This window comes from Anser brachyrhynchus (genome assembly GCF_964034855.1).
Source record: "Anser brachyrhynchus genome assembly, chromosome: 6".
NCBI classification, from domain to species: Eukaryota; Metazoa; Chordata; class Aves; order Anseriformes; family Anatidae; genus Anser; species Anser brachyrhynchus.
The window spans coordinates 44,079,316-44,098,791 of record NC_137700.1 but is presented as its reverse complement, the minus strand read 5'-3'; the positions used below and the strand labels follow the sequence as shown (position 1 = coordinate 44,098,791).

The window sequence follows — 19,476 nt, the reverse complement described above, 5'->3', positions numbered from 1 at the left end:
AATTCTTAGCTGTAGATGAGCAGCCTAGTGTCTCTCGCTGGCAGTGACAAAGCAGTACTGTCTTAATAATGACAAACTCTACTGATGTACCATGTCATAGCTGCAGAACTGCTATATAAAACCTTATGTGCTTAACCTTCAAGCTGCACAGCAATAGGTTTTTCAGTAATAAATGTTTTACTCCTGAACTTTACACAATTGAGTATGTTTTGTAGCTTGTGTGTGTCATCTCCATGCTCTGCGTGCACTTTTTCAGGATTCTCTATAGCTGGTTATTTGAGGTGGCTGACTAATTGCTGACAAGAGGATGATACCTTCATGTCTATTACCAAGAAAACGAGCACAGTTTGATAACTTTGGACACATTTTCGAGACCAAATTTCAAGCATATATTTCAAAGATCCACAAAATATCACAGTGAGTTGTTCCTGCTTTACTTTGCTTCAATCCCATCGTCTAATATTAGCAGAACTGACATTAGCTGTATACTAACAGAATTTTTCATAGATGATTCTAATATAGAGACTGTATAGCAGACGTCACCTTTTCTTTGTGGTATAATAAAAGGAAAGAAAAGGGAAAATAAATAAAATGCCTGTTTTAGGGATTTTTAAATATAGTGCAAATAGGCATTTTCTTTTTAGCCACCTCACCAGTATGAAAGCATTTAGGCAATGAGCAAGACTTACTTCAGCTTCAGTGTGACACTCAGACGACAGCTACACCGGTTGTCACCGTAAGAAAAGGGCAGGCAGGACTCAGGCCGGCCCGTCCTCGCATGTTTTATGGAACACAACTGCGGCTCTGCCTTTGCGGTCTGTGATACCACCTGCCCTGGACAGACTGCTGTCCTAGATCAGAACATGGTCTGCGGATTGTTCAAAGGGAGAAGGAGCAAGCGCTGAACACAGGAATCGCTGTCCAGAGCGCTGCAGCGTCACTGAAATCAGGGAGCGACCTCTGTCCCTAAGCGGGGAAAAGCCCAACGGGTTACGCAGAGGAACTGGACAGCCAACCCTTTCCCCCTCCCTTTCTGTCCGTGCAGCAGTCAAAGGGAGCAAAGTCAGCCCTGGAGGCAGAAGCTTCCCAGTGTGGTGGCTGGGCCTCTGCAGGGATCTCCCATGCGAACATGGGAGATCCCAGAGATGAATGAGATGAATCCCAGCTCCAGACTATACAGCTCACATCCACTATCACAATTACTGCTCAACTTAAGCAATGTTTTCCTCAGGTATTATGCCAGGTGTGATTAGTCTGAACAGCAAAGGAGTAATATATTTTACTGTCTTTGGTTATTTCTCTAGTGTTAGACAAGTATTTTGTAATGGGAGAAATAAAGTTGGAAACGGTGCAGAGCAGCATCCTAATTACCCTTAGGAGATTCTGGATGAGCAGAGAAAGACCTGCAAGGTCATTTCGTTTTGCAATCTCACCACAGCTCAACGTATTGCAGATATTACCCGTCACTACTCTGAAAGAAACTTTTCCACCCCCAGTGCCCTGAGGCTGGTTGCAAACCTTCAGTTGGTGGATGTCCTTAGGGTATCATCCTAGGGACCTTCTTCCAAACGATTTGGATGCTGCCGCTCATAGCTGGCACATTTTTGTGGCGTGTAGCTCAACCGCACGATACGCAGTGCCTCTGTTCCTTCTGTGTGGGTCTCCGGCTGACGAGCAGCAGAAGAGCCGTGGGCAGGAGGGACCCAGAGCCTGCATGGCCTGCAGGGAGAGCGGGGCTGGCAGCCGGGGCGTGCAGTGGTGGCCACCACCAGGCACAGCGCCGCTCGTCCCCCGCCGGGCTGGCGCGGCCGCCTGCTGCCTGGTGTCGCTTCATAAATTATGCAGCAGATGATGTAGAAATTGCATGCGCTCCTCCCACGGGCTGGCACAATGGCTCTGAAGACATTTATTAATTCAAGGACATAACCCGTAAGTCCAGGGCTCTACGCCTCTCCCCTCCACGTGCCATAAACCCAGGACGCGGGAGCTGGCTCTGGGACTGGGGCCATGCTCTGATGCTTGAGCACTTGCAACAAGCCATCTAGCAAAACGACCTGGCAGTAATTTGGGCTCTTAGAGTGAAATTTGTTGAAAGATCAGTATAAAATACGTGAATTGAGGTTACATGCTACAAAGCATTCCCCACACTGCAGTAAAATTCACAGTGAAATTCAGCAAAATGTAGCTCTGTGCTGAAGAAGCAACACTCCTCCAAAAACCACCAGAAATTTATGGTGAGTATTTCTTATTTTTTCACAGATTATAGAATTATGTTTGATAATAATCAATAGGAAAGAAGGCTTAAATCTTTAAGGAGCTTAGGCTCCTAATTCCAACTGAAATAAAGAAGAGCCAAGTGCTGTAGTATCTTAAAAAAAAAACCCCAATTATTCCCTACGATAGGATGTGACATAACTGAATAAGAATAGTCACGTGCCCTGCAGCATTAACTGTGGGTTGTAAGCAATTTACAGGAAATCATTTGTTTAATTTTTTCAGCATATTTTTCAGGTCTGTATGCTGTAGTGCTGTTATTGATAATTGGCAACGTTGTTAGTAATGTACAATGTGCATGTTCCCGATAAGAGTGTTGATGTCTTTGTTGCAGTGACTATAAAAAGGTCTATTTATGAGTCACAGAAATTTTTGTCTCTCATAACCATTGCTAAAAATTTAAATATTAGCTTTGCTTTGCTGATGGTAGTAAAGAGGAATTAGGTATATGCAATGAGCAACTAGAGAAATGATAAATACCACAGGCAGAAAATTGTAGTATTCATTCATTTTGTACCAAGTTTTCATAGCAATAATGCCAAGAAAGTGATATCCAAATAGCACAGAACCTTGCTTTGCTCAGATCAAGGTGAAGAGGAGTTGCTTCAGCTCTGCATTGTGATTTCTTACAGGAGATGATGGAGTAAGTAAAAACAAGCCCTTTGAGTTGTGCTGGATACATTCAGGCTGCTATTCAAAAGGATTACTAACAGAACTTTCCCCACAGATCAAGACTTCTCACAATTACAGATTTTCTGCCTGTGAAATCAGAATCCAGAGACCACGATCAGGATGCTGCGACAGGTGCAGACCCCACGGAAATGCTCAAGCTGCACCGATAAATATTTTTATCTCGCTAAGTGGCTTTTGAAATTCTGCTTCATCTTCCTTTGTTAAATGGTCTCCAAAAGTCTGTTTCTCCATTTTTCTTGCTAAGCATTTTAAATTTTATTTATCACAATGATGGAAATGAAGCAAAGATATGCAGAAGAGGACTTCAGGTGTGTTGGGAAGCTCTGCAGGCTGCCTAGACCTCCATGTTACTGCCGAGGAGGTCATCAGCATTACCATAGGGTGCTTAAAGGTGATGACCCTGCCTGAGTTTTCTAAAAATTTGTGCACAGAGAGACTGGAAAGGACCAAAAGAGCAGAAACAGAGTGAAATCTTAATGACCAGACGGCAAAGCCCTGGGATGAGCAGAGGGTTAAATTAGGCAGAGTGCTGGGTACAGGCTGCTTAAGGAGGAAAAGAGAGCAGGCTGGCTTGCAGGGTTGAAAAGCACGGAGAAGAGCAGTGCAGGATGGAGATCCCAGAGACTGAGAGGCAGCAGCATGGTGCCTGAGGGGTCTGGGGGGGATCAGGGGACAAGGGCGGGCTCAGTCCTGCCACTGGAAAACCCTCAGAGAGAAGCAGCTAAGCACAGCCCAGGCTGGGTGCAGCCGCGCTGGGAGGAGCACTGGGCCACATGGAAGGTGGTAGAAAATGCAGTGCCACAGCAGCCAAAGCCCTTCAGGAAGGAATAAAGCACCTCATCATCCCCAGCGTGAACCATTCACTGCTTGAGACTAGAAGGAGACCGTAACTGGGAGGAATTCTCACATCCAACCCCTTTCTTTGCCTTCTGCTCCTCCTGATTTATTAGATGTTGACGATGTTAAGCTGGTTGTGGCACAGCGTGAGATGCGAAGCTGTGCCCGCATCACTGAGGAGACGTCAGATCTTAACGAGGTGGCCGTCATTAGGAAAAAAGCCAGAACAGCTACAGGGAGAAGGGATTGAGCTGGCCCAGTGAGCAGATGGCAGAAACTTCTTGATCTCCTGATAATCTTCCCCAAGATCAGCAGCAGATCAAACGTCTTCCTACTCCTCTAATGTGACAAGACACAAAGACAAGGGCTCGCCTTGCCAGGCGGGCACAGCCCCGTGCCGCGGGTTTGATGAAAGGACGTGTGCTTAAAAGCTCCTTTGTACTGCTCATACACTTCTCTTCCTCTCTTTCATCAGATATTAAGTATGTGCTCTGATAGCAGAAACGCCTTTTAAATACTTGTCTGTAATACACTTCAGTGGGCGTATCAGACGTCCCCTTCCATTTGAAATGAAGACTTGCTGCTGGATCTGCAGCTTGGCCTCCTCCAGCCCGCCGCAGGAGGCTCCAGGAAAGCAAGAGGGACTGCCGGAGTAAAATAAAGCTATGGAATGAAGATCTGCTTCTTAACAGAACAATAATGACCCTGCTATGGGGACTGCTGGCCTGCAGTACCTGCAGGATAATCCAGACCTGTCTGAGCAGGCCCTGAGCAGCACGACCTGGCTTCGGGCCTGCTGCGAGCAGGACGTTGGTCCAGAGGTGCCATTTGTTGACTTTTCAAAACAAGCTTACACTTCAGCAGCATATAATAAGAATGAAAGTGTAAAAGCTTGCCATGTAAGCGTTAGAAAAGTTGATGACTGGATTGTTTTGTGCCAGTAGGAATTGCTTCATGTTTAGCACAATTTCTATCACTGCAAGGTCGCTCACAGCCTGGAGAGGACACCAAGCGGCTCGGGTCAGGCTGAGCTCACGCAGGGTGAGCGAAGCCCCAGGCTTTCACATGTTTTTACAGTCTTTTCCTCTTGTGGCTCTAGCTGCTCTCACTAGCGTGCCTTTTCTTTCCCACTATGTTGTATACAAGAGCAGGACCATAAATGCCCAGTGTTTGAAGCAAGGCAATATCACTTATGTGCATGGTGGCATCATCACGTTTCAGTTACACTTTCTGTTCCAAGGCTTTAAACAACCAAACATTTTGCTTGTCCTTTTATGCAAACTGCTGCCTACTCAGCAGATACTTTTATTAACTCTCCACAGTGATGCCCGTGTCTTTTTCATGACTTTTTGAAGTTAATTTAGAACCCACCAGTGAGTCACAGTTCATACCATTCCTTCTAATGCGCATTGTTTTGCATGTCAGCAGAGCAATCCATCTGTTACGCTGCTGCACTCTCTCCCACCTTTATTAGATCCTTTGGAAGTTTCCCTCAGACTGCCCCTCCAGCTGACTAGCTGAAATAGCACGCTGCGGGCACGCTCTGCTGCTTCCCCAGGAATTAAGGATGTGTTGAATACCACGGACCTGGGGTCCCACGCTGGCAGCCTCTGGTGAGCTTGCTCCTCCTCTGCTCTCTGTCTCTGCAGGTGTCAAAGCGCCGCACCTCCTGCCCCAGTACTGCTCAGTTCCTTACCAGCCTCTTGCAAGGTTTTCTGGGAATATTCTGGCAGCCTAAATAGTTATATCAAGTGTTTTATATCTGGTTTATGCACTGTGTCTAGACATGCTGTAAAATCGCCACTAGATTAGGGAGGAGTAACCTGCAGCTGCAGAAGCCATGCAGGCATCTCACTTTCAGTGCTTGAACAGAACAAATGGATTTCCTTAGCGTCTCCTCTGTTATGACAGACAGATGAAAAGAAAAGGAGCCGCTCACATCTGAAGTCTGATCACTGAAAAAGGCTGATAAAGAACAAATTCTCCCTCACATCTCATTTGTCTTGCACAGACTGACTCAGACTTTCTTCGAAGAAGAAACCAACGGGAGCTGCATCGAGGTGTGCACACGAGAGGTGCAACACTACAGCTTTGGAGTGTGTGCTGGGGCACGGCAGTGTCTGCTTTGAGCCCTCTGAAATGAAGACCTCGGGGACAGAGCACAGCCCCAGGCCCCCTGGAGGACTCCCGGATGCTGGTGGAGCCCAGGGCACCACACAGGTGCATTTGCTGGTGGGAAAGAATGTGTTTCAGGAAATTCCCCAAAGGAAAACCTGCAAACATTAATGAAGAATATAACTCACCAGCCTATTGGGGGCAAAGTTTTGCCTAATATTTTAGGAGCTGAAGAGAAAACTTAGGTGGAATATCTGTCTATAAACACATACATACACACACCTCCCAGCTAGGCAGCTGCCTCCCTACGCCTGCTTTAGATCACCAGCTTCAAATGCATGCTGCAGATAAAGTTTATGTGTTCAGTTACTCAGAGATTAGAAATGGGATTTCTACAATTACAAAACTAAAAGACATATGCTTTGTTGTTGAAAGATCTGTCCATACAAACGCAGCTCCTGGTAATTAAATATGCCCTTCTATCAAGCTGGGAAAGACAGAGAGCAAAGATTTAGAGGCAACAGAGGGAATCTAAAATTAGACTCGCACTATACACAGCATTACTTAGGGAAAACAGAAATTATTTTCTCCACTTGTAAAGTCCCTAATATTCCCAGAGAGAGACTTTCTTCTGCAACACATTAAGAAGATGTATCAGGTTTTAAGCCTTCCAGGGTATTTGGGGCAAGGTGCTCTGCTAGGGAATAACACACTTCTCGAAATGAGGAATTCAGCCATCACTGGGTTTTTTCACATTGTACAAACACACAGGCAGATAACCTGCATGTGCAATTCCGAATCTCAGCCGAACATCACCACTACTTTTCTCTTCATATGCCTATCTTCAGTTGCTTAAGATTTCAATCTCGTTCCCTTCCCCCCATTTCCAATGTGCGCGCAGTGGCTTCAGCATGGGTACCCGGGCAGAAACACCTCAGTGCTCCATCAGCTCCAGCAGGCTTTAACTTCTATCTGCATGCACACTTGCTGGCCTAAAAACAGAAGGACATTGCAGCACTGTCGTGAAGTGCATTACGTGAAGACTGCTTCATGTAAATGGTTGCTTAATACACATTTCTCAGCTGTTGGGTTTGCAGTTCTGAGGCACTGTCACAGTATTACCTTGAGAACAGGTATATTGGTGTAGCCATCTGATTTTATGGAGTTTTCTATTCTAAGGTAATACCATGGCAGACTTAGGCTTTACTTATTATAAATGAGGTAAACAGGAAATCTGAAGAGAGGAGAGAAATACGATCACTGCAAATTGAGCTTTTAATTAATGCATCTTTTACCTGAACTTCATCTGCTTTTCCCCACTATTTCCTCTTCTGCAAGTGCTGTTTGGTGTGACAGGAAATTAATTAAATTCGAAGCTCTCATCAGCTAACCAAAAGAAACATTAATTTTGGTACTTCAGAAACCAAAGTCCTGACTCACAGCACTTCCAGGCAATGCAGTTTAACACCTGCTGATGGACAGTGCCAGCTATAGCCATTTGCTTCATCTGCAGCCGCCGCCACCATCAATCACCAGAGGAGCGCAGGTGAATGAGAGTTCAGTGATGCAAATGTGCATGATGAGAAATGGCACCCTCTGACAGCGCCCGCAAACGTGCATCTGCCTTTAGAGTTTTATTACGCAGTGACATGCCAAAAAATATTATAGTTCGATGTTATTTGCTTGTATGAAAGCCTTTCCAGTGATTTGGGAAGCCCTAAATCCGTAATTAATTATTTAAATGTAATTAATATTAACTTTGACATCCAGACATCAGGGGGGAAAAAAACAGTCCTTAGTATTATTGACAGATTTCAACACATCCAAGTTTTGTACCAGTTGCTGTCACCATGAAGATTTTGTCTTGTGATCTGCTGCTTTATCAGAGCAGTTTCAAGCTACGGAAGAAGCTGAGCTTGTTTGAACTTCACTGAACTTGCTCAGAAAATAAGACCTAGCAGCTGCGATAAGAAGTGAAACTTCTGGAAGTGTTTTTCCCCTGAGGTGAGAAGGATCGATCCAGCTCTGCTCTCGTTACAGTCCCTAAGGGACTAGCGACTTGGGGGCAGCGATTTCACAGCTCGGGTGTGCCCACAAACACTCCTGAAGAACTGCCAACTGCCTTAAGGTACTGTTGGCACATCGCTGGCACAGGTTTGGTCCTTACCACGCAGGGTTTCCTGCACGGCACCCAGGCTGGGCTGGAAGCAGCCCCCAGGGACGTGGTGCTGAGCCCTGCTGGAGCCATGGGCTCCTTGGTGCCGCTGGGCAGGCAAACGGCCCGGCCTTGTGCCTTAGAGCACGACGTCCAAATACGCCTTTTTCTGAACGAAACCTACCAGTTCACATCGCCATCCCTATTGCGTGTTATCGTGCTGAGAACGTCGCCTCGATGCCATGCCTCAAGCAATAGCCAGCTGCTAGCCTGGAAAAGAGTAACATGTCTTTGAAAACGTTCAGCGTTCTCTTGGCTTTACTTCTTTGGGGCTTTAAAATAAGTAAAAACTTATTGAAAAATGCTGCCTATAGCACATGAAACAGGGTTAAAACACCTTTCACTGGGGTTTGGGGCAAATCCCCTCGTGAGGACAGGACGGAGGGGCCCCTCGGTGCAGGCAGGCCGGACCTGGCCGCCTCCTGCCCGATCTCGTGCACAGCTGGGGGACACCTCCCTAGGGGCACCATGTGCCTGACCCCGTGCGGCACTTCCCAGGCCCCACCAGCGGGGTTTTACACCCTTAAAATGCAGAAGCTCGTGCCTGGGAGCTGGGGGCAAGGCTGGGAATCAACTCTTGGTTGAAACCCATCTCAACACAGGCGGACGTGTAGCATATGGTTTTCGTTTTTTTTTTCATTTTTTTTTCACATTTTATACACAAATTTAAAATTTATATTTTTTAAATTAAAAAATATAACATAATATAATATATTAAACTTTTAAATTAAAAATATAATATAATAAAATTTAAAAAATAAAATACACAAAATTACACATTTACCTGTGTGTAAATGCATTTTATATGCACCAAAAGTGTTTTGGTCCTCTGCTTCTAGACATCACCTGGATTTTGTATCTGTCTCACACACTGGCATGAAGGGAAAATCCAGTGGTGTGACCGGTGACAACCATTCTAGTTTCCCAAAACCAGAGCTAGTTACGGACCTCTTGTTCTTGTCAATGCCGTAACTTTAAAAATGCAGTAAAACTGTTCAGTACTTTCACTGAATATTTATCTTTTCAAACCAAACATTACTGCTTGCATAACCATAAATGATGAGAACTGAAGATAAAATATACAGGCGAATCTAATGCTGATGCTTCTTTTTCTAAACAGCACACTTTCCTTCCCTAGGGCACCGCCTCTCTTGTTGGACAGGCTTTCCCTGCTTTTCCAGATGTGAGCCGGATCGTTGCCAAGTCCCCGTGGCACTCTCCTTGCCTCCCTGCGATAAGGGGGCTTTGACTTTTGCATGTAAAAAATGATGAATTACGACGAGTTGCTCGCAGCGGAGCTGCTTTGCTCAGAAGATCACAAGGCAGCAGAAGCCTGGCCAGAGGCGAACAGCTACCGATACCCGCGTCAATGGCAGCACGTGAAGACCCAGGTGGCAGTTTGCATTTTTAACATATAAAATGAAATTTAAAGGACCTCAGAATAAATGGAGAGTAGAAATGGGAAGAGAGATCCTGATGAAGGGCCGGAAGACATTGTCCAGAGCCAGGCAGGACCTTCAGGGAGAATTAAGCTCTAAACCATGGAGCGTACAGAAAGCGTTGCTTAGAGCCAGGGCACGAGCAGTAAATAGCAAGATCATCACTGATCTGAACACAGTGGACTGCTGCTTATGTGCAAGGTTTCTGGACAGAAAATACCTTTTTCCATTCCCATAAATGTTCTGCGAAGTACAGAAAGCTAACCTGGGGGTAGCTTCTGCTCTTAGGGAGGGAGAGGGTGAGTAAGTGAGAAATAATAACAGCTTGTTTCCAAGCGCAATCTACAGGCTGCAAGGTATTTGTCCACTGGAGGAATTTTTTCCTGATAAAAAGCATCTTCTAAAAGTCTTTGATGGCTGAGTCTGAAAAAAATGGAAACTCATATCTCATCACAACCATGGCTAGAAGTCATGTTCGGTAATTAAGTAACTAATTGTCTTGGATAAAATGGGAGAAAAAATCTAATTCTTTTCATTTCTACCGCCAAATTTTTTAAGAAATATTTCCCCATAAGTAATAATAATAATAAAGTTAAAAATGAATTGCACACTTAGGAACTGCTCTACATTATCTCAGACTTCACAGCAAACAGACTAAATTCTCCAGGGATTAAACATCAGTTTAACTATAAATCCAGCACAATGACAATAGACTGCTTGGCCAGAGGTACAAATAAGGCTTTGCTCTGTGCAATAAATTTCATGTCCTCCTTTTCTACTAAGGCTAAGAAAGAAAGAAAGAAAGACACAAGTGAGATTGCCTGTATTTCAGCAGTCCCTGCTGCAGCAAACTCACCAAAGTGGAAAAGCTTTGGTTCCAGTTTGAAAAGGAATTATGTACAAAAGAAAGAACCTAGCAAAAGCTTTTCCATGCTCAGCTCAGTAATACATATGAAAAAATATATTGATATATGCATGGAGAATAAATAATTTATCCACTCCCCTCCCGCTGTTATTTCAGTTATACTGCAAAGGTTTCTATCAATGCATAAATTATCCATTCTTATGAAAACATGTTTTAATTCTGTTTCTTTTATTTGAATTTTAATCCAATTCTTATCTAGCATTGGTATATGAAAACATTAAATAACAATAATAGTGAATACATTTTGAATGTGTATGTAAAACTGCTCATGCAGGAAGCCTAAATTTTACATCCTTCCAATGGCTAGAAAGAAAAATCGGCACCAAATGGCACGTCAGATCCAGGAGGCAGCAAGAACCTCTTGGCTCATACAAGCAAGCTATCTACAAAGACAGCACATATAATTGGGAAAAACCACGAATACTTTCAAGGCATTTTGTGAACAGAAGAATGAAAAAATAGCTAACTAGGGAACTTGCATTAAACAATGCACCCGTCTCTACCATCTAATTTTCTCAGCGGGATTCTTCTGTCTCATCTTAAACATGACACCTTAGTCTGTGTCTGGTTCAACTGATTTCAATATTTTATCTTCATATTCAAAATACTTTTATTTTCCTATGTGCCTTGAAACTTTCCCCACATTATGCTCTGGGTTTCAAAACAGTTGTGCCCTAGCAGTGCCACAGAGGCCAGGAAGGCCAGGCTTTAATGTTAGGAAATTCTCTGTCTCACCCATAGATATCAGTTGTTATCCTGTGGCTATCACCGTTAACAAATGTATTTTAGTATTAATGCACGGTAATATATGACAGATTAAATTTTAAAGTTGACAAAGTACAGATATTTGACCTTTGCTATTTTAGTATTCATATTTCTAGAATACACTTCTTCTATGCTTCAAAGGCAAATGCTGTTCCATAAAGATGCCTCTTAATGTATTTTCATTATCTGGTACAATAAATTAGCTAAATGCAGTAATTGTTCAAATCCAGTGCAAAAATAGACTGTTATAAAAATCTGAGATGCTCCTTATCATGGGTTCCTTATCTTGTGCACTGCAGGGAGGTCTCCTGTGAGCCTCGTCATGTACACGCAGCCCCGGCCCAGACCCCACAGGCTTCAGTGGGGCCATTCTGGCATCAGCTTTTACAGCCATCATTTTCCTTCATTTATGATTATCCATAGCTCCAACAGCACACAACACAATCAAGAAAATACAGGTATAGGATATACCATGCTAGAAAATGAACAGACGCATAGGAAACGAGACTCCCGCGTCTTCCAGCTGAAGCCCAGCCACAAGAAGGGGCGGGTGGGGAGCCGGGGTGTGCATAGGGCTGCGGGGTCGTCCCCGGGTCTCGCGTCCCAGGCAGGCAGCAGCAGCCCCGGCTCTGTCCCGAGCTCAGCATTTCGCACAGACAACTCGCAAGGCACAGCGCACAGGGGGAGCACGCTGTTCTGCTGCAAGAGCAAAGCGTGAGTTGGAGATGGCAGAAAGCGCCAAGGCACAAATTTGCTTGACACAGCACTTAAACCTGAGTATAGGTTGCACTGGACAGGCACTAAATGACGAAGATAGCTGCTGATAGATAAAGAAATCCATTACCAAGGTGAGAGGAGGTGAACTTTGAAAGTACAAATCAATCATCTTGTGTTTTGACTGTTTCATCTGTCTTTTAAAGAGCAGGGAATGAATGACTTGTTTGAAGCAGACAATGGTACTGTAATTTCTTTAGCTATATATATAATGGTGTCATGAATATGCATCTTCGGAGATTAAAGAAAGCCCTTTTTCAGTCTCTGACATACAAAACTCTGAATTTGATTATTTAAATCATAGTAAATTATCAGTGCAATTATCACACAGACAAAACAAGTAGATTATTATTCTGTGCAATTCTCATTTAAATGAATGGGGGAGAAACAAAAGAAAAAGGAAAACCATCTTAACCTTCAAAATGAGCTCCCAATCTATCTCCTCTTCTCCTTCAATATTCATCCCTTTCTTGCAAGGTGATAAGTCTTTTGTCTCCCAGTGCCCAGTTCCTCTTTTCTTTCCTGAACGTCTCCATTTTCCCTGCACATTCCAACTGAAGACATCCACTTAAAGTACCAGAGCAGCCCAACAAGTGTGAGAGCCGCGGGGGCTGCTTTCCGTGCTGCTTGCTGTCAGCACCCACGTCCCTCTGCACGGCAGAGGTGGCCCGGGGAATGCCGCAGAAACCCCGCTCCCAACGCCGTCCCCACGGAAGTGCAGCTGCTCACTGGGGTTTTTGGTGTGCCGGGAAAATGCGGGCAGGTGCACACGATTACCTTTGCGGTACGATGCAATTCACACTCGCTGTGGCCTTCACAGCACATTGCTCAATGAGGTGTCACCAGACAGGGCAGGGAATCCCCCCCCCAGCATCCTCTTCCTCACCCTCATCTTCTTGAACCTGCATCAGGGAGCAGAGGCAGAGCTAAGGGTATAGTGCATTGCTTAAGCGCACGGGTGCGTGACCAAGGTCAGCATTTTCACCTGTAGGAGTTAATCTAATATCCACCCGGGGGAATGCCTGTGGGTTCATTATGCACCTCTGGTACTGTGTGATACCGTGTGAACTGCCCCTCCTCAGGGACACTTGCTTTGCCATGCTGCCGCCTCCTACACCCCTGCTGCTCACCATGAAGCTCGGTGACACAAATGAGCAAGATATTCCCCACGAGGACCCCGCCGCTGACAACCTGACAGCCTGCAGCACCTCTTCCTTCACCCCAGAATTAGCGCCCGCCAGAAGAGGTCTCAGCGCCGTTGCATCTCTGCTGCTTCCTCGGCGGAACAAGGGGAGAGAAGAGGAGCAACGGGCGTCGAGATGAGAAGTCACCTGTCTCACCGAAGGTGAGTTATCTCAAATTCTACCACAACCAGCGGGAAGTATTTTTCCGTTGTGTCGGGAGCACCAGGAGCATATAGATATCGACCACCTTTAACATTTCTGTAGATCCTAATCTAAACTAATCTGGTGCAAAGGAACATTAAAGGATGCTCTTCAGAATGTTATATGTACAACGGGAGATAAAACCTGTCAGGATGCACTCTGGGTTACCATTAAGCGTGATGCAGAACGCAGTATGCTGTCATTGCTCATCTTCCACGCCACTTTACGGTGTTTGCATGCACAATGTGAAAGCTCAGAGGGACACATTTTAATTTGAGCTTTATGATGTGTAAGGCTGAAGCCTTATAATGTTAGAAAAGGGAGTCATAAATAACGACAGCTGTCCACTGCATACGAAAAAGCCCGCAGCACTTTATACAGCCCTCCCGGGACAGCTGAAGGTGAGCAAACACAGCCCAAAGGTTGCCAGCCTCACCCACCGCCTTTCCACTGCCACCTCTGGGGCTACACCGGAGTTCCCAGCTCCTGCTGGTGGGTGGGAACCGGCTCGTTTCTGAAGACTTTATAGACCTGGAGACAGGAGGGGAGGAAATATTTTGACCACAGTATTTTGTCTGAAAACCTCATGTTCTCAACAACTGTTTTCTATAACTTTTGGCCCTGCATTCAACCAAGCCCAGCCCTACGCTTTGTCAGCACATCAAGGGGATTGTTGGACTATTTTATCTACAAATTGGACGTTAGGGATCTGCTGGCAGAATGAGGATGAAATCCATCAGCTTATCCATTTCTAACAAGCAACTTCGAGTTTACTATAAAATACTTTTTAAAAGAGATTTCGCTTCCAAGAAAAAAATATATATATTCTGCCAAACAGTAGCAGCATCAGCTTTCTTTTTTCTCATTCCAAAAAAAAAAAATAAAAAAAGGAACAGAAGAAATGATCAACATTAGATATGGCAAGCTTATTAACAAGTCCATTAGCAAATTCATTTCACTGATTAAATTCAATAATATGCATTCAATAGAAGCGGCGAGATAACAGTGGGTGCCGGTTCCCGCAGCACGGCACTTCTCACTGCAGGTTGTACAGGGCAGCGCTGGGGCAGGGGCCGGCCCCCCCACCAGGACGTGCCGGGGCACTCGGAGGCTCTGGGTGGCGGCGGCACCCTGCGGGCAGCTGGACAGCTCCACCTCTGGCACTGGGGTAAGCAACGTACTGGGGCAGCGCGTTGAGCGTTTTTGCCCCAGCATTAGGAAATGGCAGGCATAATTCCACATACCCAGGTGGTCCCACAGGACGTACGTGTGCAGGAGAACTGCTGCCCTAGCAAAGGCGCCGGGTGCTGGGAGCAGTTACGCCAACACAGCACGGCCAAAGGCTTTGTCCCACCCGTGTGCCAATGGCAAGTAAGGAATTTAAACTGTCAGCTCTGTGTGACATTAGGTGTGTGCCCTTACAGGTCCTTGTCTGCCAGGAAAAATGATGCTGGTCTGCGCTGGGACCCGTGTGCGGTTCTTTAGTCGAGAGCTTGTTTGTCTGCAAGTTTTATGTCATCTGTCTTGGGCTTCTAATTGGCCATTTCTGTTGCTTTTCCATTATTGGATGGCTGATGGTAAGTACCTCATTCTGAAAGCAGAGGACTAATAAATATCTTAATTTCAAGCACACTTCAGTGGTTTAAGGCATGTTAAAAATGAGAACTTCAAATCATCCACCTGAGCAGTTAGAGTCATGTCCACTTAAATGGCTCCTCCGCTTTAACGCTCTGCTAATGTATTGCTGCAGGTACACCTACTGCATTGCACACAGCAAAATAAAATTAATTCCCAGCACATAAAATATTTGTATGTACTAAATTTTAAATCTTTAAAAGCCCATATATTTATAATAATTGACATTCTACATTCCAGTGAGACGTGGTGTTTTCAGAGCTTCCCAGTCAACACTTTCCCGACATTTCAGTTGGTTTTCAATACGTCCCTACGCTGAGTAATTGCAATGCGTGTGTGTGGTTCTGTCTCTAACAGAGGGGAGAAACTGAGGCAGCGTGCAGACAAGAAAAGTGTCAGATGACCGCTCGGCTTGCCAGCCGCCCTGTGCCATGCCATGCCACCCTGTGCTGTGCCATGCCATGCCTACTCCCAGGGCACCCGGTGCTGCACTCCAGTGCCCAGGCACAGCGGCGGCACCCACCTACAGGGATCAACCGGTGGGGCTCTCCCCCACGTCCATGCTGACAACCAGGCTGGACGGACGGACACACGCCCCCATTTACAATCCTTCATGTAAATATGGCATAAAATAGAAAATGCTGATATTAAATCAGCTGTGAGCGTGAATACCAACATTTTCTGCACGTGCTTTCTGTAGTATTGTCAAATAACAATGTGTTTTCCAGAAAGTGCTTTACGATGAACGTATTATTTTTATTACAAGTGCTCTCTGCTTCATTTCGGGAATGACTTCAAACATATTTGAGGTTCAGTTCCTTTAGCAATTTCAGCCCTAACAGTTTTCATCAGTGAGCTGTGCACTGTAAATAATATGAGGGAAAAAAATAAAAAACATTTCTCAAAATGGTAATTTCTGGACTTCTCCCTGGCTGAAACTCCAACAGCAATAAGCATATTTGCATTATATGAGCAGTCTCGCACCATAGCTATCTGCTCTGCAGAGTTCTCATATTTACAGTGCACATGGCACTGGCTGTTGTTAAACTCATGAACAAACTCAATGACCCAAAAAACTGGGAAATGTATGAACTGGAATAAAATGAGGATGAGAGGAACGTGCACGACGTTATCACAGGCAGCAGAATTCAAATGCAAACAGTAACACCGCCCCTGCCTCCCACCAAAGATGCTCTGTTTCCTACCATCTGCAGCATTCATAACTTTTTGCTCGTTTCCTGCTCCTTGAGTTCGCGGTGAAGACAAGCACACGAATCTCACCTTGCACCACGGAGGTCTCCTCTCTTTGCCTGTCCACGTTCCTGGAGATGCAGCTGTCCTGGGTCGCACCTCCTGCACAAAGGATGGCCGGTACGGAGCACAGGTCAGCGAGGAGGTGGGTAGGTCTGATACCAGCGTTCAAGCAAGAAACTGCAAACTTGGTAAAAAAAAAAAAAATTACGAGGCAGCTCCTTGTGTATTTTTCATTCCAGCTAACTGCTTCTCCTCCCACAGCCCCCTCCCGGTGCGTGCTGGGGTCAGGTCAGGGCTGGGAGGTGAGATGTCGGCCACGCACGGGCCAGCCTGCCTCACCTTTGCCCGGGGCTCAGCAGCCATTTACCCGTGTGCAAGGTTTATTCTGCAAAGCAGCCCAACGGCAAGGTTATCAAAGAGCTCGAGAACCGCCTCGCCCGCTGTGCCGAGCCCCAGACCCTGCTTCTCGGAGGCAGCCCAAGGGTGCAGCGGGCACCCACGGGTGGTGCCTGCGCTGTGGGGGTGGCCATGGAGGTGTTGGGGGCCCGGGGTCCCATCCTGCACACCCTGAGGCAGAGCAGCACAGGTTGTGCCCACACCACACAAAAATTTTCTTTTCTTTGTTCGCCATTAAAGGATTACCCCATCCATGTCTAAGGATTTTGTTAGAAGATGAAATACAGTATCGAATTAAATCAAGAAAAAGTGTAATTTTAATTTAGAAGCTTTGTTTTCCACTCTCTAAAAATATCTGTTTTCCCAACCTTTAAATGTTTCCTTAGGTAATACTAGTGTACATAACAATATACCGTAATGGTTCCCCATGCTTTTAGATGAAGATGGCTTTATATTGAGAGATATTTCAGTTCACTGAGTAGAATATTAGAGTCTATAGAGCTTTGATAGGAGAAGGAGCGATAAAGATATATTAAGTTATTCTGCAAGTAAATGATAAAACTGTAGAAAATTAACACTCCTTGTGCTAGGTTGTCAAATTTCTAATTTTCTTTTCTGCTCATATTCATTCGTCAGGAAACACATAACATTTGTGAAAGGACTGCAGCGTCAGTCATTTTGGTCTAAGAATGTTCACCTTGATACCTATAAGGGTTACACACCTTCTTTTACATCTGAGAAATGAAAAATCACTTAAATGCAATTTACTGTCTGTTTTCTAAAGGATAGTTTATACAATCTATAAATAATTGTTATTTCTGTCTCTAATTTCTGTTAATGCCTTTTTCGCTACTTCAGAGACCGGCGGAAATCCCAAGGAGACAGATGTGAACAGTTCCCTAATCTGGGGGAAAGAGGGGAGGAAAAACAGCGAAGAAAATGATAAAATCATACGCTGTTATACTGTACTGCTGATAAGAATACTCCACAGGTGCCAGATGATGAGGAAATCTGACAGAGCCCCCCAGGTTCTGGGGATTCGGGCAGCCCCTGCTGCGCCCAGCTCCCCGGCAGCCTTCCCCAGCTGCGCCTCTCGCGGCAGAGACGCTCTGCCTGAGCTTTTGCAGATCACAACGGCACCTCTTCACCTCCCAGAGACAGGATGCTGAAGAACGATGGAATGGGGCTCCTCCAGCCTGCCCAGGACTTCATCGGGATGGCAATTCTTGACATTCAGTGCCTGAAACACGGAGGGGTTGGATAGCGCAGCCCTGGATCAAAGCTCCAGCGTGGCCTTCCTGGGCGGTGCCGGCAGCAAGGGGCTGGAGGCAGATGGGAGAGAAGAGACATTAGCGTCTGAAAATCAGGAGGTTGGAACTGCACTGAAAAAGGGGGGTTTTTTTGAGGGTCTCTAAAAAGAAACAGAAAATGAACTGGCAATTTCCTTAAAATCAAAGGTTTGTGCCTTGACAAGAAAGAACACACTGCTTCAGTACAGAAACTGCACCTGAGCCTTCACAAAACGTCTACCTGATCCTAGAGCACATCTGTATACTTACACAATGGGGGAAAAAAAAAAGAAAAAGAAAAAAAGAAGTTGGGATTCTTCTCTTTCTTCTCTTTTCCAGCTGTCTGAGAGCGGAATCACCAGGAGCAAAAATCCTGAGGGAGCTCCCGCATCCAGATTTACTTCTGCAGGTTGGAGTGGAGCTGGATTTCAGAGCAGACCGTGCCTTAGCACTGGAGGTTGGTCTCCCTGGCACCGAAGAAACATGCACCGAAGCATCCCTGCTCTGGGAAGCAGGACGTTGCAGACACGGCCTCTGTTGTCAGTCAGGCTTCCTGCTCCCCGGTGACACAAAGAGAGGTCAGCTGCGGGCAGCACCCCCTTCTTCAACGGCTTCTTATTTATTGTTCAGACCGAATAGACGACAATGACATTGCCGTTAACTCTGTTGGGTTGAACGCGAAATGGTAAACGGAAAGGAAAATCTTTCCATTTAGCTTCACATCAGCATTTTGCCTGACGCGCCGTGTGCCGGCCCAAGGGTGCGCGCAGCGCGAAGCGGGCAGCTTGGCAGCGCCTGGCGGTGGGAACCGTGCCGCCGAGAGGCGTCGGAGCAGGCCCGGGCTGCCGCTGGAGGGAACTGGAAACACAAGCCGAGGTATGGCTAAAAAGCAAAGCGTTATCTAATATCTTTGCTCCATACCATTCTTACTGAACGTATGATCACTGACTAAAATTGTAAGTAATAAAATGACTTGCTGAAAGATAAACAATGAAAAAAATAATGTTATCTGCCTTTCTAAAAGAGAAAACCATTATAGATGGCTGTGTACAACGATTGTAAATTAGATCATTTGTGTATCCATTTATATTCCTAATGTGCCTACAACTTTAATACTCAATAAATAATAATGAAGGTGCTTTAAACTCCCGGATTTTTTTCACTGCCCCAGTGACTTGTGGCTGTTTGATTGTATTACTGAGCCCTAATATCGCTATTTACACAAGACTGACTTGCAGTTTATGTAAGATCAAGGCTTTTAGTCATATTCCTTTGTGAGCTCCTCAAGTGAGAAACTGAGCTGGATTTTCACCAGCCCCTATCCAGCAGTTCAGCAGCTGTTACAGCTGGCAAAGCAGGGAGGAAAACCACTGCACAAAGACTGAGTCTGCTTTGGATTCTGCCACGTTCATAGCCTGGAGGAGCTCAGCTGTGTAACCTGAGTGAAGAATTGCACTTGCAGTTACGCTGCAGAACCTTG

At 45.5% G+C, this 19,476-nt stretch overlaps 1 long non-coding RNA gene across 7 annotated transcripts in view; it reads right to left on the bottom strand.

The window, feature by feature from the left end:
• Positions 1–7,707: 7,707 nt before the first annotated feature.
• Positions 7,708–19,476, bottom strand: part of LOC308197130 — a 31,464-nt gene continuing 19,695 nt past the window's right edge. For 5 of the 7 annotated variants that reach the window (XR_013952603.1, XR_013952606.1, XR_013952607.1 and 2 more), the window contains 3 exons: positions 17,662–18,029; positions 16,339–16,495; positions 12,031–13,953 (listed from right to left, as the gene is read on the bottom strand). This is a non-coding gene — a long non-coding RNA (uncharacterized lncRNA). Of the gene's footprint in view, positions 8,345–12,030; positions 13,954–16,338; positions 16,496–17,661; positions 18,030–19,476 lie in introns of those variants that run through there. The other 2 variants (XR_013952605.1, XR_013952604.1) reach the window with 2 other exon arrangements.